The 24,722-nt window shown below is 32.1% G+C and overlaps 1 long non-coding RNA gene across 1 annotated transcript; it reads left to right on the top strand.

Moving 5' to 3' along the window:
* The first annotated feature begins 14,007 nt into the window (after positions 1 to 14,007).
* LOC118762727 lies at positions 14,008 to 24,472 on the top strand. Its single transcript, XR_004998478.1, has 3 exons — positions 14,008 to 14,182; positions 15,669 to 15,672; positions 24,462 to 24,472. It is a non-coding gene; the product is annotated as an uncharacterized LOC118762727 (long non-coding RNA).
* The last annotated feature ends 250 nt before the right edge of the window (positions 24,473 to 24,722 follow it).

Genomic DNA, 24,722 nt, shown 5'->3' with positions numbered 1-24,722 from the left:
GCTAGGACACTGGCAGTTCTATCGAATAATTGCTACTGTACTGTTTTGATGAAAGCATAAAAGATAGGGTAAAAAGAAGGAGAAAAATGTAAGTATGTATGAATAGAAAGAAAATCTATTTCAACTATTAATAGAGACCATAAATGTAATTTTCATATTCGCTGAACCGAAAACATAATTTATTACATAAATTGGGAACAATTGAAGGAAAATTTACTATCATGAACATTTTATTCAATTTTTGTCTTTGTTTTCAGCAGTAATCTCTAATATTCGGAGTCTAAGATTAAATAATCGCAATTTACTGAAACCAAAACAATAGAGGTAATACTACGGGAAAAGACAAATTGGAAGGCGACCAGGAGCAAAAGAAAAAAAAATGATTGACTTTTAAATTATGTAGATTATGTCTAGATTGCATTTCCTCTATTAAGATAATGGATAATAATAATATTTATATTTCGAAATTATTGATTTATTCCAAATTATTATATTCTTCTATTCATATGTTCTCCAGAAGAGAATTTTCTTTACGTTTATTTCTTCATTTTTGATAATATTCAATTGAATCCTTTATTCTTGTGAGAAAAAGAACGAATGAAATTAAGATAGTGATCAGTGTTTATTATTATTTTATCATTCTTAATATTTTGCATGTTACAGATCATTATTAAATAACACTAATCATTATTGCACATGTTTATATGTCTTAATTACGAATGCTACAAACGAAAAAACATATTTCGTGACACACACACACGTACATATATATATATATATATATATATATATATATTATATATATATATATATATATGTGTGTGTGTGTTGTGTGTGTGTGTGTGTGTATGTATATAAACACGCAAATATATACGTAGACTACATATGTGTATGTATGTATATGTATCTATCTATATATATATATATGTGCATGTATATATGTGTGTGTGTCTGTCCGTTTGTTTGTGTTTGTGTGTGTTTGTATGTATGCGTGCGTGCCTATGCGTGTACGTGGAACTTTCAGCAACGACACAGTAGCATTTATTTAAATCATTCATTTTCACAGAAAAAGAGAAAAGTCAGAAAGTGACGTCAGATCACTTGAAATTATAAAACAAGAAGAAACGTCATGTCAAGACCAGACATCACGCTCTCCCGTAAGCTAAACACTTTTACAACCTGTATTAATTTCCTTTCATGAAAGACATCAGCACTTGTAGTTCATTAATACGTCTGATGAAATGTTAGTGTGATTATGAGCATGTATATTTATGTATGTATGCATGTATGTATGTATGCAGATATATTTATATATATGTATGTGTAAATATATATATATATATATATATATATATATATATATCCATATATGCATATATATGTACATATACCTTTATATACAAATGTAAGTATATATACATATATATATATTTATATACATATATATATATATATATATATATATATATATATATATATATACCTATATATGTACATGTGTATATACACATACACACGCATATGTATACATATGTATATATATATATATATATATATATATTATATATATATATATATATATACCCAAAAGCATACATACATCACGTATATCCATACGCCATAGAAGCGTGCAAGCGCCTGTGAGTACACACTATACACACATGCACGCGCGCACGAGTGCACTCGCACATTAGTACACACACAAACACACACGCACACATATACGTATATATATATATATATATATTTAAAGTGAGACTGAGATCAGGAAATACAGAAATGTGTAGAAAAGAAGTATACGAGGTGTAGAAAATTTTCCATCACTTATTTCAAACGAAAAACGCACAAAAGCATCAAATGCAATAAATACTATCATATATTTGATACAAATCATGTGAAAATAGGAATAAATATAATGTTTACAATTTAAGTAACAGAAACTTATAAAACTTATAAGAATTGAAGATTGATGTTGAGAAGGGAATGCATTGCCGTACATGTAGCTCGCCAGTCAATTGTGTAATCGTTTGAATTGTATATGCCAAAATGATATTTCTTTTATTATATGTAATTATATCTTACGATGAGGGAGTCACTGTATCCGAGAGGTTTTATCTTTGCTTTGGAATAAATAAAATTATGACCACGTACAATATTTTCAGTTTAAGCATATTTTTCTATGAAATATTTTTTGCATAACATACGTCGTGATTAGAAATCAAATCAGTATTATGTTATCAATGCGCTATGATGAACGTTGGTGTACAGTAAAGTAAATGTTATCTTCCCGAGTCATGCTGACTCTTAAAAGCCATTTCCGGTTTCCATTACGTAAAAATACCCCACCTGGCGGGACGCCGGTTCATCGCAAGATTACTCATTTTTACTCATTTTTGCGATGAATGTACTGGAGCAACGCAAAATGAAATGTTTTGCTCAAGAGCACTACGCATCTCCCAATACAGTAATCGAAACCTCAATCTTACGATGATGAGCCCAACACTCGAACCACTAATCAAGCACCTCCACTTTCAATACTAATGCTCCAATAACCAATATAATCTCAATATTTAGGTCCTGCACTCTATGTCGTAATTTCTATAAAAATTAAACTTAACGTATTTATCCGCGTCAGTGTATACTAAAATAATGATGTTTTATTTATTTAGCTATTGCAAAAGAATATACAAACGAGACCTTTGTAAAATCGCACCTCTTTAAAATGGGCCTTGAGACTGAAAAAGGTTAGGATCCACCTGAAGTTTAGGTATTAACGTTAAACTGTCTGCTTAATAGTTGTAATGAATTTAATTATATTATGCGCGTATTCACTTAAAGTAATTTCCTACAGTACGCTTTAAATTGTTTTTAGCTGTTGCAATAATTGTGTTAATCTCTCTTACTGTTCTTCCTGTGCTTTGTATTTCTGATCACAGGCGCTTCAGTTTGAGGGCAACATATCTGCCTCATGCTCTGCTACATGATCGTTGCAATAGTTAAACATTGGCTTAGTAGTGTGCTACCCCTATCAACAAAACAAGTTATGCTGCGAGGAACTATAATATTACCCAAATATGTACGCTTAAAGTATTGCATTGCGATTATATTTTACCTTCTTTATAAAAATGGGAATTATAAAAAAAAAAATCGAAATACGTATTTTCATTACATTAAGTCATAACTGATTTCACACTTCTATTTTCATGCGAATATCATTAGTAGAAAACAGTTTCCGATGGTAAAACAGTGATCATAGTGCAGTGTAAAATGAAAATAAGGTTTGCCCTAAATTGCTGCCGAGTCTTACTTGTAATGAAAGTTATAGTTGACGAGAATACTGATCTCCTCTCTGATCAGAAATAAGAATTGCTAGATTTTACTGAATAACTGTATATATATATATATATATATATATATATATATATATATATATATTCACACACACATATATATATATATATATATATATATACACATTTACATATATACACATATATATATATACATACATACATATACATACATATATATATATATATATATATATATATATTATATATATATTATATATATATATATATATATATTAAGAAGTTTGAAAACGCCACTATAAAACGATCAATTTTAATTTTCTTAGAAATTTTATGTTTCGGTTCTGCTTGAAAACAATGTGAAATCCGAAGACATACATGGATATGCAAACAACGAGAGAAGCAAATGGAAAACAAGACAAGTAACATAAAGAACGACGCTTCATCAGTTGTCTGCTGTCCATCTACTCCTCATTTCGAGCATTTAACAACAGTATGAGGCTTCCAAACGTAGTTGCTCCCGCGAAAAAATGTAAAATTTGGGATTTGCGGAGGGTCATAGTTGCTCCCATTCTCACCATTTTCTCTCTCTCTCTCTCTCTCTCTCTCTCTCTCTCTCTCTCTCTCTCTCTCTCTCTCTCTTTCTCCTTTATTCCCTCTCATTGCTCACACGTTACCATCGTCCATCTTTCTTTTCCTCACATGATCATTTCTCTTTTCTTTCAGTCTGTCGCAAAGACAGACGCATTGTTATCCGTCTCCTCTTCTATCATTTATCTTGTCAAAAACAATATTTCTCCAGCGTTCGTTACCTTACCTTGTCTGGCCTGATGACCCTTCATGCTTGTTTTCGTTTGGCCTCTTGTATGTCTCCACTGTTCTGTTTTTGTTACCAGCATTGACTTTTCGCAAATCCCAAATTTTATTTTGGTTCGCGGGAGCAACAGCCTTTCGAAGCCTCATATTGTTAAATGCTCGCGTTGAGGCGAAGATGGACGGTCAACAACTGATGAATGGTCGTTCTTTATGTTCCTTGTCTTGCTTTCCATTTGTTTCTCTTATTGCATACTCATGTTTTTCTTCGTATTTCATGTTGTTTTCGTTTTGTGACATCCTGTACACATATAGGCAAATATATACATATATATGCATGTATGTATATATGTATATATATATATATATATATATATATATATATATATATATATATATATATTATTTATATTGTTATATGACTGAAGGCCACACTTCCATTTCCAAGTAAGTTTACCTTATATATATATATATATATATAATATATATATATATATATATATAATATGCGTGAGTGTATTGTGCATAGTTATGTATAGATATATGTATGTAGCTATGTCTTTATATATATGTAGCGATAAAATATATATATATAGAGAGAGAGAAAAGGTAATTATAATTCGTTATACTGACAGATCTATCGAACTTTCAAAGAGGTCAAATTGTTGGGTCTCGTATGACAGGCGCTATTGTAACGAAAACAGCCGAAATGTTCGGTGTATCAAGAAGTACTGTCTCCAAAATAATAAAAATACCTTAAAATTTTAAACAGATTTATTTCAATACAGGCTAGGACTGCCGTTGGCACTAATTACAGCTTGAATTCTATATGGTATGGGCTTCCAAATGTATTTTTGTCCACGCTTCATCTAAAACAGTCTCCAGTTCTTGTAGCAACTTTATCTGTGTGAATTGGTACATTATCATCCTGAAAGATTGCATTTCCCTCAGGAAGCAGTTCCGCAATTATATGATGAATTTAATTAGATAAAATGCTTAAATAGTCTTCACTATTAATTCTGCAACGTAGAGAAACTATTCGGCCGGTGAAATTCCAAATATATAGATCCCCTCCCAGATCATTACAGATCCACCTCCATGTTTAACAGACAGTCTGAGTCAAATGCTTCTTTTGGCTGTCTCCACATATATACTCGGCCGGTGGTCGGAAATAAGGTGAAGGATAACTCATCCGAGAATATAACATTGATCCGCTGATCTAGGGACCAATTCTGTAGGTTTTTACTCCACTCTATACGCATTGCAATGTTTGTTTTTGAAAGAAGTGGTTTTCTGATTGCAGCCCTCACATGAAATTCGGGTTTGTTCACCACCCGGCGAACGGGTTTTGTGGAAACTGGGTTCTCGAGGTGATCTTAAAGTTTTACGGTAATGTTGGTAGCTGTACTTTCGTGAACTTTTCTAACAATTCGCGTAAGATTTTCGTGGTTCTTATCTGAAAATTTTGGTTTTCTTCCGGAGTTTTTTTTCGACGATGAGGTTTTTCCCTCTTTCTCAGAGGTTGTCATTACTTTGGAGACAGTAGTTCTTGATACACCGAACATTTCGGCTGTTTTCGTAACAATAGCGCCTGTCATACGAGCCTCAAGAATTTGACCTCTTTGAAAGTTCGATAGATCTGTCAGTTTAACGAATTTTAATTACCTTTTTCTGATGATATCTGAAACATAACAGCAATTTTAGCAAGACATATTAAGCGACACTAATAATAAATCAAAAAACATAAAAATATGCTAGCTTTTGGCTGTTATATAGATATTTCAAAATTATGATGCTATGATGCTGTTTCCATTATTTTGTCCATATATTGTTGACACCAGAAGAATTTTAAAACTGTTTCTGAGGAAATAATTCTGTTTGAGATGAATAATTCTCTAAGTCAATCAACGTTTCAAGCCAAAATAGTTTTTCAATCAAATATTTACATACTGTTCTTTATAGCTACATCTGTTGTGCTCCGAGAACAATTATTACAAAATATAATTAAACCATCTTTCAAACGTTTATATGTATGTTAAAAACATACAGTTTCCGCTGCCAAGAAAGAAGCTTCGAGAATGAACTCAGAAATTTGAATTATTGCTTTATCTAATGGTGGAATGCCTGTCGTGTTTACAGGAGATGTGGATTCGAGTCTCACAGTCAGCTTTCTATACAAAAGAGTTTTCCATTGCAATATCTAGACGGTATTCTTCATAACTGTATGTGAGGTGCTTCGAGTGTCATGATTGAATGTGTTTTTATCCTTGTGTGTATGTGTGTGTGTGTTTGCGTGTAGTTTATTCAGTATCACCAAAAGGTACTCCAGCCAATAAGAGATAACTAACCTTACATATACACAGTATTAAAATATAGCCTAATACACAATATTTCTGCAGGTTTTTATATCACACAATGTTTCCCAGGAACCCTTCAAGTTCAAATACATATAGCTGGTTTTAAACGACAAAATTAAAAGGACGCTGTTCTATGAGAAATCACAGGAAAAAAAACGAGGAATGGAAAAGTTAAAATGAGAAAACAAAAGTGAATAAATATGTGTTGTAACGAAAATCATTTCATATCAATCCTACATTAATTCCAACGTATTTGTATTTGTTTGAGCAATGCTTTTGCACCAAATCCGATAAGGATCCCGTTGATTCCACGCACGTTGTTATACCACGCAATTACATCATCAATAAGTATATATATATATATATATATATATATATATATATATATTACATGGAGTTTAACGCAGGTATAATTCAAATACTTTTACTTCCTACACATGTTTCGAAGATTTCACTGATAATATTCCAAAGGAATGTAATCTTCTCTTCAGGAAGTGAAGAAATGAAACTCGTCAATAAGACATTTTTTCCGTGTTAATTGTTAACAAGGGGAAAATACAGTCATCTATTTATTTATACACACACACATACACACACACACACACACACACACACACACACACATACACACACACACACACACACACACACACACACACATATATATATATATATATATATATATATATATATATATATACACGTATATTTGCATATATGCATGTATGTCATTATTTATTTTATTTCAAAATTTCTTGCCAATAAGGAACCGGTTCTAATCTAGATCCCAAGTTCCCTCGCTGGAATTTCAACAACGGAGTCTTAATGTCTGTATGTATGCATATATGTATGTATGAATGTATGTATGTATACGTATTCATCTATGTACGTATGTAAGCATGTTTGCATACTGTTGGCCTAGGCAAGCATAAATGACGAAAGGTAACAAAATCCCTTACGTTTCCTCCCCATTTTCTTTCATGTAGCAATATAATACAGTTACTGAAATGTCCTCTTTATATTGTTTTACATCAATACAAGAAAAATATGTTGCCAATTTCATTAAATTCACCAATTAGTTCAATGTATTAATTATTGGTTGAAACACATGTTTTTTTGTTGTTGTTGTTGTTCCTAATATTTGTGAAAATATTATCGTTATTATAACCTAAGAGCATTCAAATTAACTGATCATTATAAAACCAGCCTGATGTTAGTTGTCATTTAGACATTTTTTTCCCTTTGGTTATGCTTTAAAATTATTCTGAACTCCGAAACTTTTAAATAGATTCATACATTATTATAATTATATTAAAGACACGTAGCCAAACCTGTTAATGGCCTTTAATTGCCATAAATAGGATTGTACACTGAAACTAGTGACTCGTCTCAAATGAACCAGTGTTTAATTTGTTCGTTAAAATTTGCATAAAATTTGCTGAACCATAAAATTTTCAAGAATTCATTAAAATTCTTCGATCTCTCTTCTCATCAGAAGAGCTAGAACATCTCAACGTATTCGCTACTGTTTTATATTTCACATGCATTTATGGTAATTTCGAAATTTTATCAAATAAATTAACTGATAATTAATTTTGGGACCAAGGGAAATATTTTCAGAATATGAAATTATATTATGCAATATTTGTACTATTTGGAAAAGTTAGTTCATTTACATGTAATTACACAACGTATAACTCAATAACAGAGCGTGATTATAAATACATATACACATATTGGTATTGATATGTACATACATACATACATACATACATACATACACACAAATATATATAGACATACATATACATGTATCTGTCTGTATGTAAGTATGTAGGTAGGTAGGTAGGTAGGTAGGTAGAGAGGTAGGTATACAAATTTTTAGTTAATGCTGCGATAATTATATCTTTCCATTTCTTACAAAACGATTAATTATAATATATATTTAATATATAATAACGAAAGCTAATTAATAAACAGTTCTCTAATATTCTAGGAACAGAGATGTATATGAAAATTAACGGCATTTAATCCCCTGATGTGAAATCCTAGCTGCAATAATACTTTTATATAAAAACAGCTACATACACAGGTACTAACACGCGAACACACTTCCTTACATACACACAAGCAAAGATACGTAAATATGAAGATAGAAATAATATTGATTAAGAAGTCAGTTCCCAAATTTGAGCTCGCATGTTCGATCTATCTGAGTGGCAATCGTGGCAAGTAACTTTTCTTTACCCTCAGGTTTACTCAAGTCTTGTGGATGAAATTAGTACAGGGAAAAAGATTAGTTGACACTCACTATATACTTTCACCGCAAATTGATTTGTATTGAGCAACAGAAAAAAAACTTGTCAAGTATTATCTATTACACTGGGGAACATCTTTGAAAAAAAATTTAGTTGTCTTTCTTTTTACAATTAGTCCTATCTAATTTGATGGTGATGAGTTCAGAAATGCCTTGAGAAATTTTCTATCACACCAATTTTTTTTTTTTTTTTTTGTTAAACAGGAATTAATTTTTTTTACCAAAAATGTCAATTTTGCCATTAAATGCAATACTGAAATAAGAAACTAGCACAAACCAAAGAGTACGTTTTATTGTTTAACATATATATTACACAAAATGTTTAATTACCCAGAATAGATATTTCTGTCAAAGTGGAGTTTCAGCTACTCAAGTAATCAATTTCCTCTTTGCAGCTTTATGTGAGTAAATTGCATCATGACAGTCCCTTTGCAGTCGCAAGCAGTCGACAGCATCATGTTGGTGCTCTACCTGCCTTCATACATAGTCTTTCTCCTTACTCATCAATTATTGCCTTATGAGTTTGAAGGAAGTAGTCCAAATGACTGTGCAGCAAATGCACATTTACACTTATATTGTAGCCCAGTGCTTGAAAACTGGTTAACAGAGTCTGCACAAGATCTTAATAGACTGATGGCTTCTTGTTTCCTACGAAATGAGATACAGCTGCAGCAAAATTATTCCATGCTTCTTTTTCAATGCCAGACATTGTCCTCCAAAATAGCTCATCCTGCAATAGCCACATAATAAGTGGCGCATCAAACACACTTAACTGAATTTTATCACAAGACAAAACTGGAAACTTTCTGCTTAAGTATTTGAAGTAGTCCCTATCTCAATGTTTCAACTCATGTTTTCCCAAGCTTTGTCTTGTCACCTAATTTCATGCTAAATTAAGTAAAGAAAGTAAGCGTTCTTCACAAAATCAGTTATTTTGTTTCACTGCCTAATCCCAAAATAAGAAGACATTGGGGCTGTGTTTACACTCTCTCCTCCAACAAGTCGCAATATTTCTGAAATACAAAACATATTCCAGGTGGTTGTCACCTGAGAAAAAGCACTTTCAGAATAGTCAAAAGTTATAAACTAAGCAAATGAAGATTTGTGATGGCAAAGTTCCATAAAGAGCATACATACAATGAAATTCCTTTTACAGTACTTTCACTTGACGAAAAGTGGCCATGACCCAAGTGACCTCACAATTACGACGTTAAGGGCACATTCAAAATATGGATTTTCATAAGAAACAATTCAAAGTTCAACAAAACATGACTCATCTAGTTTGCAATGTTAGTAACACTAAACGAAGCAGAGCATGGGCGTATCTGCAAGCACATTCCGCGAATATGAGACATGTATAGTGTCAGGGACCACAAAAATATGTTATTTCTAACCGGCTAATTGTAAAAAAGGATATTTCTGTCTTCATCAATACATCTGTAACTGGTTAGGTGAAAATACTGTAAGGTTCTCAAGTTTGTTACATTTTATTTACTGATGATACTTAAACCATGACTTTGGTTTTCACTTTTACGTTTGAATTTACTTTAAATGACAAGGAAAAACGGTTTTCAAAGTTATGTCAAGCTCCATATATGGGTTCGTGTTTAATGAAGTCAAATCTATTCTTAGAAATGGTGAAAATGCCAGAAATGTTGAAAATTGGACATCTGAGTTAGTGAAAATTCTTGACGTGATAGAGCAAAATGGAATTCACGTTTGAAATCAGCACCCCAGAATTAGTAAGAAACATGTCTCAAATATCAGAAAGCAAAAACCCCTTTCAAAGGCGTCTGGCATTGTAAAACAGCTAGAAGTTAGTCCAAGAACGTTTATTACATATCTGCATAGGCTTGGGTACTATGGGTGAGCAGCTAGAAGAAAACCTCCCCTTCAACCAAATAATATCATGAAAAGAAAGAAATGGGCTTAGGAGATATCAGAAAAATCAAGTTCATTTTGGGATAGAGTGATTTTCTCAGATTGAATCCAGATTTGCTTTATTTTCAGACAGTGGATATGTTTGGGTCTGGAGGCTTCCCAATCAAGAATTTGATTTGAAACGACTCCAACCAACGGTGAAACATAGCGGTATCTCTGTAATGGTATGGGGAGCTGTCACCAGCAATGGTCGTTCTGAGCTGATCGAATGTGTTGGAATAATACACTCTGAAAAATAAATTGAAATCCTTATGCAAGGACTACTTCCGATGTATTCACACGATAACATAACGAAAAATGAGTTTTTATTCATGGAAGATGGGGCTCCATGCCACACAGCGAAAAGGAATCAACAATGGCTGACTGAAAATGGGATCAAAAAGCTTCTTGGCTAAGCCAATCTCCTGACATGAACCCAATTGAAAATTTTTTGAGCATACTAGATAGAGCTATACGAAAAACTCGACAGAATCCCGAATCTAAAGATTAATTGTTTGATTGTTGCATGAAAAGTGGGCGGAAATTCTACAAGAGACAATCACAAAGCTCATCAGTTCAATGCTAAAAATAGTTTCTGAATTAAAAACGGTAATGGGAATGTCAACTTAATACTAAAGTATGTAGTACCCTTAGAAGAAAGACAGGTTGCAATTATTTCATGGATATAATTATCATTTCTGAATATGTATGCGTTTACCAATTAACATCGAGATGTTTTCAAATTTTGATCCCGTGCATTATGGGTGGATGAATTTCCCATAGTTAAAGTTCACTTTCGAATCACGCTGCTTGGTGTTCAGTATCTCTACTCATCACTTTGTGCAAATGTCTTCCAAGATAGCTCTTGGCCAAAAATGCCGTTCTGAGTAAATTTGGTAGATAGAGAGATAGATAGAGAGATAGATAGATAGATAGATAGATAGATAGATAGATAGATAGATAGATAGATAGATAGATAGATAGATAGATAGATAGATAGATAAATAGATAGATAGATAGACAGACATATAGATAGATAGATAGATAGACAGACAAATAGAGAGATAGACAGACATATAGATAGATAGATAAATAGATAGATAGATAGATAGACAGACAGACAAGGACAGACAGACAGACAAGGACAGACAGACAGACAGATAGACTGATAGATAGATAGATAGATAGATAGATAGATAGACAGACAGACAGACAGACAGACAGATAGATAGATAGATAGATAGATAGAGATAGATAGATAGATAGATAGATAGATAGATAGATAGATAGATAGATAGATAGATAGATAAATAGATAGATGTTTATTTATGGCCATATATCCTTTTATTTATGTCTCCTACCGATTAACCAGGAATGTACGTAACATGAGTACATCAGTCGTCTGTTTCTTTGTAATTTTTCATATATTTACAATGAGTGCGTCAGTTATCGAGTTGTTTATACTCTTTCAAAAATTTATTACAAATTAATCCCCAAACTAGACTTGCTGTTAACAAGCTGAAATGATTATTGCACGTATTTCAGAATCCGATGAAAAGTCAATAAGTTCTTGTAAACAAACATTCATTATATAGAGATCAACTAAAATGGGTCAATAACTTTGTTGAGATGGCCAAGCCAAGCATATCACGCAATCGCTGACTGTATCTTCCTAATGACAATCGGATAAGTAGAAAATAAAAGAAGCAAATCGTTTCTAATCTCAGGTATACTTGCGGATTTAGAGACGAGTTGTTGTCTCAAAAGGGTTGGTATTCGTATTAATTTTCAATGTAAATCATCGATGTAAACGTTCAAATCTAGTTAGAATCAAATACCATATTCTCAAATGTTGAAGAAAAATTTCCATAGATAAAAATGGAGAAAAAGTTTCCAAGTAGTGGTCTCTTCTGGACACGACTACAGTCCATCGGTCTAAATATTTGCGTAATACTACACTGACGCTCATTAACTCAAACATCAAGTTTTGAAACGACTTGAATAGGGCGCTACAGCTTCCTTAGAGATATTTTATTGCAAACGGTGACTCTTCTCATAAAAGTGAAGTAATCAGTGGGAGAAGGGAGAGAGAGAGAGAGAGAGAGAGAGAGAGAGAGAGAGAGAGAGTGGGAGCAATATATAATCAGAGTAAGACAAATTACAATTCAATTCGGGAATTCTTATGACAGCTCGCTTTTAAAATAACATTTCTTTAATAGTTATTCTTCAGTTCCTGATAGATCAACACAGAGCTAATAAGTCTATGATAAAAGGTATTCTTAATGTAGCCACCAAGTCTGTTCTTATGCATTGTTAGGATTGCCTTGTCATTCAACTACAGTAGTGGTCGAATATATTCTTAAGTCCACCATTGCGTCAATCGCAGCAGGTTGCAAGCTTAACCACTAATTCAGTCCTCAACTAAATTGCAACTTGTTAACGGTTTTAAAGAGGACACCGCCTCAGCTACACTTTGGCAAAAATAGTTTGAGATTTGGTTCAATTAGAAAAGAAGTTACATCAAAATATATGAGGTCTAACGAGGGGCAGTAATGTACTTATTCATCTTTAATTAACATAATTTTTAAAAATTTTTAAAATAGAAGTATAATTTTCTGAGGCTTAAATGATAGAATAATGCATAAGGAATTCAGAATCGTTAGTCGCGTTGAACAAAAATTAGTAGAAAAAAAGTTATGAGGTGAAATGTCATGAAATTTCATGTCAGTGCATGACGAAGTAAGTAACGCCCCAATCAATAATGTTCAGATAAGAATATATTACTAAAATGAATACTTACAGTCTAATGTGGTGAGTTGGCTGAAAACTTAACTACACCGTGTTTCTTCTGTCTTTGTGTTCAAATTACACCGAGGTGGACTTTACCTCTAGTGTTTTTAATTTATTTAATAAAGTTATTTTTAGTATGCTGAATTAGAGTAACTTAAACTTTTATTATTAATTTTCTCTTTCAGTTTTAACTTGTTTTCTGCTTTTATTGCTTTTCCTTTTTAGTTGCTTTCCTTTACTTTTTCGCTAATTATTTCGCCAGGCTATTTCATATACTTCACGTATGTTATATACTTCACGTATGAGCATCTAAATTTATTGGGATAAATTTAGATGCACATTTTTGGCTGTGTCTCTATGGGCTGACGTGAGGGCATGTAGTAAGGCTGTCCAGAAAAGGCATTGGTTAAAAGTGCTTATATTCTAAATTTACTTCAAAATTAGTTAAAAGGGATGTTTCATAAATCAAATTCATATTAATGGAATTTAGGTAATTTTGACTTGTATATATCTGATATGCTTTTATAATTACTGTTGTATTAAATAATTATTGATAGATCTAGATTAGCAGCAATCAGTGCTATTATCACCAACTCAAAATCTAGGTTACTTAAGGTGAGCCTGGTAACTGATGGTTTTGGGGTCTTGTTGTTTGTAACTTTTGGTGAGCCATGGTGCAACCAATAACATGGTAAAATTCCTTGCCATTAATTTGGTGTGGATGGGTAATATCAAATACTTCAATCACGGCATATATTTAAATTAAACAGGAAACAAATTAAATATTATATTCACTTACATGGAAGTATTTTGTAAGGTAAATTTAAATATATATTCACTTACATGGAAGTATTTTGTAAGGTAAAATCTTAAATTATTGAAACATTATTAATTATCTTACAACAGCAGTCCCTGGAAAAATCATGGATCACATGGGAAAATGCCAGCATGAAAAGTAATATTCTCAAGATTATAAACCTAGAAAAGTACAGGACAAGTTATTACACCAGGAAAAGTATAGAACAAACTATTCCTTCAAGTAAAGTAAAGAATAAGAAATTTTTTATTGAGAATATTGCAGCTAGAATTAAAATTTCAATATCAAAATTTATTTTATTATAGTTTACAAATAACTCTATACTTATTTAAGTAGAATTTGGTTAATTTACTCCCTTAAATACAGCAAAAGTGAATAATTATATAAACTTACGAATTAGCTGAACAGCTTTGTACAATAAATTTAAAAGGGTGATAAATTAGAAGGATTGGCATTCATTGCTGCAATATTTTAAGTAAAAAGTTTTTTATTCTTTACTAGAAGTAATAGCTTGTCCTTTACGTTTTCAGGTGTAAAAACTTGTCCTGTAGTTTTCCATGTTTATAATCTTAAGAATATTAATTTCCATGCTCGCATTTTCCCTTTAATTCATTATATGCCCTTCCATATTCAGGAAAGTAGATTAAAGTTTCATGAATATTTTACATTTAATTCTATGAGCTACCGCAACCAAGTTGAAAGTCCAAAACTGATACTTGCAAGTGATAGATATCTGAAGCTATATGTGATGTCTAATGAATAGAATTAGAACCAATCTCAGATTCCAGAATAGTATCATGTCTAAAATATTTATCTACCCTGTCAAGAATACATCATACTGGTATTTTGCATCATTCATATGATAAACACGCGGGTATTTAGTGTCTAACTAAATACATAGTTTGATAGTATGTATGGGTTCACTGTGAATAAGATAAAGGCGTAGGTAGCAGAAAAGTAAATATATATCGGATGAATTGCCTAATAATATTCAAGTAAGTGGATTTATATTCAGAGTTTATAACACAAAGGCAAATCTAAACGCAATTTCTATATTACTGAAATGTTTGACCATAATTTGGTATGGTAATTGAAGATATGGAATTTAAATTTGTTGTCGATTATTCACATATATGTAGATATTGTTTCTTCTAATATATATTATATGTAGCTACTATATACTTATATTTAGATATATTTTTTCTTCATTCTGTTGATTTTATTCATTGTGCTACATAAGATGTATAACAATGCTTGACCATAATTTGGTGTAGCAATTGAAGACTATGAATTATATATATATATATATATAGGGAGAATTCACAAAAAAACTAAACATGTAGACAGGTGGTGTACACAACGGACAGATGTATTAGTTTAATGCTCGTGAAGTGAAAAAGTCGTTAACGTTTCGAGCCTACGCTCTTCCACAGAAAGGAATGCAGAAATAAACAGGGAGAGAAAGTAAAGAATGTGTAGTGGCTAGCCATCGATCATGGCGAATATTATATATATATATATATATATATATATATACAGATAAAGGGGGAAATATAATTAATTTAATAAAATCAACAAATTTCACCAAGTGGTATTTCGGTATGGAAAATGACCATACTTGGTAAATGTTTATATAATTATAACAAAGAGGGTCTTTGCAACAAGTTGCTAGACCACATACCGAAAGTATTAAAAATAGCAGTAGTAAAAGAAATAACAGTCTTCTGGCTGCTATTTCTAATACTTTCGGTATGTGGTCTAGCAACTTGTTGCACAGACCCTCTTCGTTATAATTATATATATATATATATATATATATATATATATATATATATATATATATATATATATTATATATATAATATATATATATATATATATATATATATATATTATATATATATTATATATATATATATATATATATATATGTATGTATATATATATTTATTTATAGATATATATGTATTTATACATATATATATATATAGATAGATAGATAGATAGATAGATAGATAGATAGATAGATAGATAGATAGATAGATAGATAGATAGATAGATAGATAGATAGATAGATAGATAGATAGATAGATAGATAGATAGATAGATAGATAGATAGATAGATAGATATATAGATAGATATACATTATATATACATATAACGTTATGTGTGCGTCTGCATGTGTGTTTTTGTGCGTATCGTAAACATTATTTATATCGCTTTCCGTGTATTTTTTTGCTTACTTTTTCTACAATTTTGGCTGGGCTTTCACCAAAGTCAACATTGTCTCAGATCATTATTATTATATATTTACTTTTAAGTTTCGTTTTATTTATGTTCGATTTTTGTTGCAACATTAATTTCTTCACTCTCACTTCTTCTTGGCTATTTCGGACAACCATGTAATGTCTATATTCGTTACACTTCTGTATTCTTGCTTTATTTTATCATAGTATTTGCGAGTATGTCTATTCAATAGCATATCTGTAGCAATCATCTCATTTTCTCATTTTCATTTCCTATCTTTCTAATTACGAACGTCTTCCACCTAATTATTTCCCATGTTGCTATTTTTTCTTCTTAATGCAAAAGCTTTGTGCGCAACGCAATACTATACAGCGGACGTTCTTTTTTTCGTATATTCCATTACCACTAGATTAACATCATGCATATATGTATGCACATCTCACTCAAACTCGCTCTCTTAATCCCTCTCTCCTTCTCTCTCCTTCACACTCTCTCGCTTTTCATAAATACACACACGCATATTTACATAGATGTGCAGTCATACTAACATATATGCGTGCGCGTAATTATGTGTCTTTATTTTAAGTTATTTTTTGTTTCTGTCGATTCGCGAGTGCATGAGTATTTAAATAACCAGAAACAGATATAGTTACTCTAAAGAAAATATTATAGAGAGATATACAGAATGACTTGCACAAAAAATACATACATGTATATGTGTGAGTGTGTGTGTATGTGTGTGTGTGTGTGTGTGCTTCTTTGTTTGCATGTAAGTATACATATATATTTCATGTTTTAATGTGTTTGTGTGCGTCCGCGCGTGTGTGTATCACTTTCGGAAACACGCGAAGTACAATTTGTGGATAAGTGTATATACATATAGTATATTTGCCACCTGACCCATATGGGATGATGGTCTGTATGTATGACGTCAGACTGGAGATGGGAACGATCATATCCCTTTGCATATACGAAATGGGCAAAGAAAGTGCATCATTAGGAGATGTCTTCCTGAAGCTATAAACTACAGTAGCATCGTCCCATATGGGTCAGCCACATTTATGTGGCAAATATAGTTCACATTGTAGTGCTGCTATTGTTTATATCACGCTTAGAGATTTATTATTATCTGCATATATATATATATTCATGAATATATATTCATGTATGTATGTTACTTTTTATGTACATATGTATGTATGTATGTATGTATGTATGTATGTATGTATGTATGTATGTATGTATGTATGTATTGCATGAGAATTAGTTAAACAGTTACATTCATGTCACACATCATTCATAAAATAGTTTTATTAAATGGCAAAATTGTTTAAACTTGGTCAGTGGGTTCCTCATCATATGACACTTTTCAGCTTAATCTAAGTGATGCACCTCACTGAATTGTAGGCATGTTACCAAAAATGTCCAGAGTAAAATCATCACAAGAGTTGAATAGTCTTCCATCTATAATCGTAACCAACGAAAACGACAATGGTCAGCACCCTATGAAATACTGGAATCCAACCCCAAACCAGACTAAAGCTCCAAAACTATTATGTTCTGTGATTGGTTGGACACTAAAGGGGAATGCTATCTTCAGCAAAATCTAAGCAATAACTGCAAAGACGTATTGCTGTCATCTGGAAGCGCTGTACAATGAATTGCCGAAAAAGCACCTTGATTGGTTATCGTAACTGGGTGTTGATTTTGTTCTGTAATCCAATGTGACATTTTACCTTCAGGAAATCTTGTGACGCTAATTATCGACTTTTGCCTCCTCTTCCTTATTTTTTTAACATTCATCCAAATGGGTATCATCTTTCTTCAATAATTTTGATAATATTTAGAGGGAAAAATCACGCGAAGATTAAAAGAAGTAATCAGTGTTTTTTCGCCTTGGAACGTGAAGAATTTTATACCCGGTGGAATCAACTATTTGCCATAAAGGTGGCATTAACTTAATCAATCGGTAATGAAGACGGTGAGTTGGCAGAATTGTTAACAGACCAGACGAAGAGCTTAGATATTTAATCTGTCTTTACTTCCCTAGTTCATTTTCTGACAAGTTCATTTTGTCGTTCATCCTCTCAGGGTGGATAAAATAAGTAACAGACTTACCCACTCTTCCTAATATTGTTGGCCTTAGGCCAAAATTCGAAAGTATTATGCCATCAATTAAGAAGAGAATAAGATTTTCATTAGATACATCTGATAAACCAGCATTTGTTTCTCTACCGTTTTTGAAATGCGACAATTTTCTGTTTCCAAACTTGTTCATACAGATAATGGAGTAATAAGTTAAATTTATACATGTCAATAATTTCGAAACATCGACGTTTTCCATGATTTCCAGTGGAGAATAATAGCTGAGAAGAAAGGTTTTATTTGTAGGATTACAATATTAAATATTAAACTTGCACTGGATTCGAATTGTGTAGCACCCAAAAATGCATAGGCAGATAGATAGATAGATAGATAGATAGATAGATAGATAGATAGATAGATAGATAGATAGATAGATAGATAGATAGATAAATAGATAGATAGATAGGTGTGTGTGTGTGTGTGTGTGTTAGTGTACATGCAACTGTAACCCAAATCTAAAAAGGGATTTCTCTTAAAATACAACTGTAGGATAAATTAAAAATTTTTAAGTGAATATTACAGAATCGGTACGTTTTATACATACATACACAGGTGTTCACAATTTGATCATTTTTCATATACGAAATTTTATCGCAGCTTTCGAGTGTACCTCTACGTCTATAGACAGATTTTGTTTACATTGAGGATGCAGTGTGTTCTTGAGCAAGACACTTCATATCACGTTACTCCTGACCACTTAGCCTTCTACAATGGACATTCCTGCATCAGAGTAAGGTTTCGTCATTGGAGTTGGAATATTTACGCTAAGGAATCCGTGAAACCGACCTTACGAACCTACAGATTGCGAACGACCTTTGATTATATTTTTTTTTCCTTGTTCATATATAAATATATGTATATCTCCTTATATTAGTGCGTTATATATCTTATTCGTATCGTGAATGTTTAATTTATTTCGTCCTAGATTCTGCGGATGTCATTTATGAAAGGACTTGGGCTTTTGAAATACATGTAATATTAAAAGAATTCACATAAAGATTGAAATTAGATTACAAAAATCTTTCCTTATTTTTGATCTTCTTTGCCAGAAATTAAAAGAAATACTGGATTTCGTATGAAAATACATATGTTCTTTAAATGTAAGGAATGAAAATCAAATCGAAAAAATTTATATTAAATAAGCAACGAAAATTTTCTTTTCATTATACATGGTCGAATTTAAAGGAAAACAGGAAGTATGAAACTTTCATTTTGAGATTTAACCAAACATATATGTTAAGGACTTACTTTCAAGATCTTTGTTATTCAACACCTTGTATGAAACAAAAAATATATCATAAACCAATATAAACTACCTTAAAGTATTGGAAACGTATTACAACATCAAAGCATTATTGTGAAATAACTTACGAAGAAATATATGTTTATGTAATTAAAACAAATTTACGTCTGATTAAAAATATGTAACGCCCATTTATTTTTTTATTAAAATGTTCAGTTTTAGAAAATAACCTTGGAAATATTGATCTCTTCTCACAATTATGAATATGAACATGGATACTATACGTTTTTGTTTATAGATTAGTTTTATTTATTTATTAACATATTTGTTTTGAAATTTGACGAAGCTTGTTTTTCTACACCCTTTTTAATTAGCATTGCTTTCATTTCAGCAGAGTAAAATAACATCCTTCACTTCAAAGGTTGATTATAGTGGAGTAAATAATGTTCATATATATATATATATATATAATATATATATATATATATTATATATATATATATATATATATATATATATATATATATATATATATATTCGGTACGGGTGGTGAATATCGAAATATGTAGTTCGGTATATACAATGTCTTACCGTATTTTGACTTTGTGATTAAATCGCTAAGCTAGGCTAGGCAACGATGACTACCATTAACCACGTATATATAACGAGTAGAGTGATACGCGTTAATGCAATATGTGCACGCATGTGTGTGTGTGTGTTTTGCGTGTGTATGTGTGTGGGTGGCTTTGTATACATATACACACATAAATCATTTAATGTACACTTTATTAAAATAAGAGATACTAGTTAGTTACTTGCCGTCGAGACAAATGATTAGACAGATTTTATAACGTTCCGAAGAGACAAAGTTATAAAAAGCTAGATAAACACGTGACTCAAAGTAGCTCTTATGCAGACTAGGTTTAATAATGTTTATATCTCACTGGATAGAGTAGTTAGATTGTTGTCCTTACGTTGACTGAACTGTAGCCTATACATACATATATATGTATACATACATACAGACAGGAATAGGGGAGGACTGAAAGAAAGAGAAGGAAGGGTTTCAAGATTTCTTTAGTAGTGCTTATTCTAATTTTTTGTGAATGCGTAATTCATTGCGTAGTGTGAGCACAAAACCAAAGGACGGATATTTCGTAACATTCCACCTATTATGGTTCTTAACGCAGGTTTAATTTTGTTGGCCACAGGTATCCTACTTAAGAATTGGTCCTATACTGGATACTGTTGCACCCTGGTAATAAAAACAATCGTCACAATTAAGTACACTTCTGTTATTGACATAAATACTCTTCGAGAATATCACGATGTCAGAAATCTAATTTAGAGCGCCGATGCTTGTCAAAAGTAATAGAAAACATTTTCGTTGAAGCATCTTCAAGTATATCTTTATGCGGTTGTGGGTATATAATTATATATGTATATGCATGCATATATATATATATATATATATATATATATATAATATATATATATATCGGTACGGGTGGTGAATATCGAAATATGTAGTTCGGTATATACAATGTCTTACCGTATTTTGACTTTGTGATTAAATCGCTAAGCTAGGCTAGGCCGATGACTACCATTAACCACGTATATATAACGAGTAGAGTGATACGCGTTAATGCAATATGTGCACGCATGTGTGTGTGTGGTTTTGCGTGTGTATGTGTGTGGGTGGCTTTGTATACATATACACACATAAATCATTTAATGTACACTTTATTAAAAAGAAGAGATACTAGTTAGTTACTTGCCGTCGAGACAAATGATTAGACAGATTTTATAACGTTCCGAAGAGACAAAGTTATAAAAAGCTAGATAAACACGTGACTCAAAGTAGCTCTTATGCAGACTAGGTTTAATAATGTTTATATCTCACTGGATAGAGTAGTTAGATTGTTGTCCTTACGTTGACTGAACTGTAGCCTATACATACATATATATGTATACATACATACAGACAGACAGACAGAATAGGGAGACTGAAAGAAAGAGAAGGAAGGGATTTCAAGATTTCTTTAGTAGTGCTTATTCTAATTTTTTGTGAATGCGTAATTCATTGCGTAGTGTGAGCACAAAACCAAAGGACGGATATTTCGTAACATTCCACCTATTATGGTTCTTAACGCAGGTTTAATTTTGTTTGCCAAGGTATCCTACTTAAGAATTGGTCCTATACTGGATACTGTTGCACCTGGTAATAAAAACAATCGTCACAATTAAGTACACTTCTGTTATTGACATAAATACTCTTCGAGAATATCACGATGTCAGAAATCTAATTAGAGCGCCGATGCTTGTCAAAAGTAATAGAAAACATTTTCGTTGAAGCATCTTCAAGTATATCTTTATGCGTTTGTGGGTATATAATTATATATGTATATGCATGCATATATATATATATATATATATACACTTTTACTCTTTTACTTCTTTCAGTCATTTGGAGCACCGCGTTTAGTCGAGCAAATCGACCCCAGGACTTATTTGTAAGCCTAGTACTTATTGTATCGGTCTCTTTTGCCCTACCGCTAAGTTACGGGGACATAAACACATCAGCATCGGTTGTCAAGCGATGTTGGGGGACAAACACAGACATGCAAACATACACGTACACACACGCACACACATATACGACGGGCTTCTTTCCGTTTCCGTCTACCAAATCCATGCACAAGGCTTTGGTCAACCCGAGGCTATAGTAGAAACCACTTGCCCAAGGTGCCACTATATACATTTGCGAACGCACCCGTCCTTTGAACGGTTCAAGTTGCTTTGGTGGTATTTTTTCCACCAAATGATTGAACTATCGAGGTTTATGAGTAGCACAGCAATCTATGTTTCCAATTAACCTAGGAACGGAAAACAAAACTGAATGCTGGTTATTGTTGGGATCGTTGCACTTCAATGATCAGAGAAGATATAATGTGGTAGTGATGCAAAGAAGATCTACTGAGTTGTCTGGTGGTTAGATTACGGATAACGACTACAAAATATAGTTGTTTTACATGAAAGCGAAATTTCTTGTCAGAAAAAGCCACATAAATGGGTAAGGAAATTGAAGGAAGACATTGAAACCTCCCTTCTGCGAGGTTATTTTACTCAACAGCAAAGGGAGCTATTTTTTTCAGAGAGAAGTATGATTGGTACGTTCATAAATGAAAAAGTAGAGTAAACGGGGATCAGTATGCGCAATGATGCACCATTTTATATACACATCACCAAGATGGCAGCGAAGTGTAGGCAACTGGCTTGATGGATATAAATGTCCTTCAAGACAAGAACCCGAGAAGTTATATTGACCCTGTGGAGAACCTCTGCTCTCAGCCGCCTAGACTGCTCCTCTCAGCTATGGTCACGACATAGTGCCAACATAAGAGCAGAGCTTGAGACAATCCAACATCACTACACTAAAAACTTGTAGCAGATGAATTACCGGGAGAGGTTGAAATAAACTACGATTCACTCCCTGGGGCGAAGGCGCGGCAGATATGTAATAATCTAGATATAGAAAATTCTGGAAGGGCTATAATATAATATTGGTACTGAGTGTTATACACATGCATGAACAGGACACCATTTTACTGTACCGAAATACCACCCACTTTATCTCAATTCAAAACCAGTTACTGTAATAGCTTAGATTTGAATGTCTCATAGCTTTTTATTGCTCTGTCACAAACATTAAGATATCTACACAATGTGGAGAGTGATAGATGTATACATATTTATTGGTGTGTGTGTGTGTCTGTATGTGTGTGTGTGTGTGTGTAATATCAAGGGACACACATCTATATAGATGGCTACATACATGCATGCATGCACATATATCTGTTTGCATATCTATGTATGTTCGTGTTTTCTTGCGTGTTTGTTTGTAGATTATGCAGCAATAACAATTATCACTTTAAAGAAAAATATTTTATACATAAATACTACTTGTGATATGTACAACTCAAGGGTTGTTTTCAAAGTTAAATTAGGAGTATATATTTCGAAAACCACATAAACCTTCCTCGGGTAATGAATATTACTTCTATACGTATGTTTATATGTGCGTATATGTATGGTCGTTTGTAAAGAAATGTGTGTCGGTGTGATTCCAACTACGTGCAAATTGCGTTTAGGGTTTTCCATAACAACAGTCACATTTCTTTCCCTCCAAATAATGATTTGAACAATTTTTTTTTCTTTATAGTGAAAATGCCGTGCGAACCTTTACTACAGATTCTGATTAACTTTATAAATATTTAATGTATGTATAAGAAGTACTTAACATGATTAACATACTCCTAGTAAACATACCTTGGGTTACTTTCCTACCAGAGCTAGTAAAGCATAGTTTATTTTAACACATTTTTTTCAGTGCATTTGTCACATCTGTATGCATACAAAGAGATATAAATAAAAATGTCGTTTCGCGTTATATATTTTATTATCTCTATGTGCATGTAAATGTGCGTAAGTGTATATAAGTATATAACTAACAATAAGGTTCCCTTAACGTTTGTTTTTCTTCGCAATGCGTTTCCGTTGTTTTTTGTGTGTGTATTTTCGTAAATTTATACAGTTGAGGTAATTTTTTACTGCTCTTTCATAGAGAAAGTGCACAATGACTTAATGAAAATAAATCTGAATGATGGCAATACATAAAAGCACAATTAAATTAAATTGTACCAGTATGTAAATAGTAATATCTCCCATGGCATTACAAATAGGTTTATACGCATTCATACA

Source organism: Octopus sinensis, linkage group LG3 (assembly GCF_006345805.1).
Source record: "Octopus sinensis linkage group LG3, ASM634580v1, whole genome shotgun sequence".
Classification (NCBI taxonomy): domain Eukaryota; kingdom Metazoa; phylum Mollusca; class Cephalopoda; order Octopoda; family Octopodidae; genus Octopus; species Octopus sinensis.
Note: the sequence above shows the minus strand (reverse complement) of the source record. Positions and strands in the feature narration are given on the sequence as shown.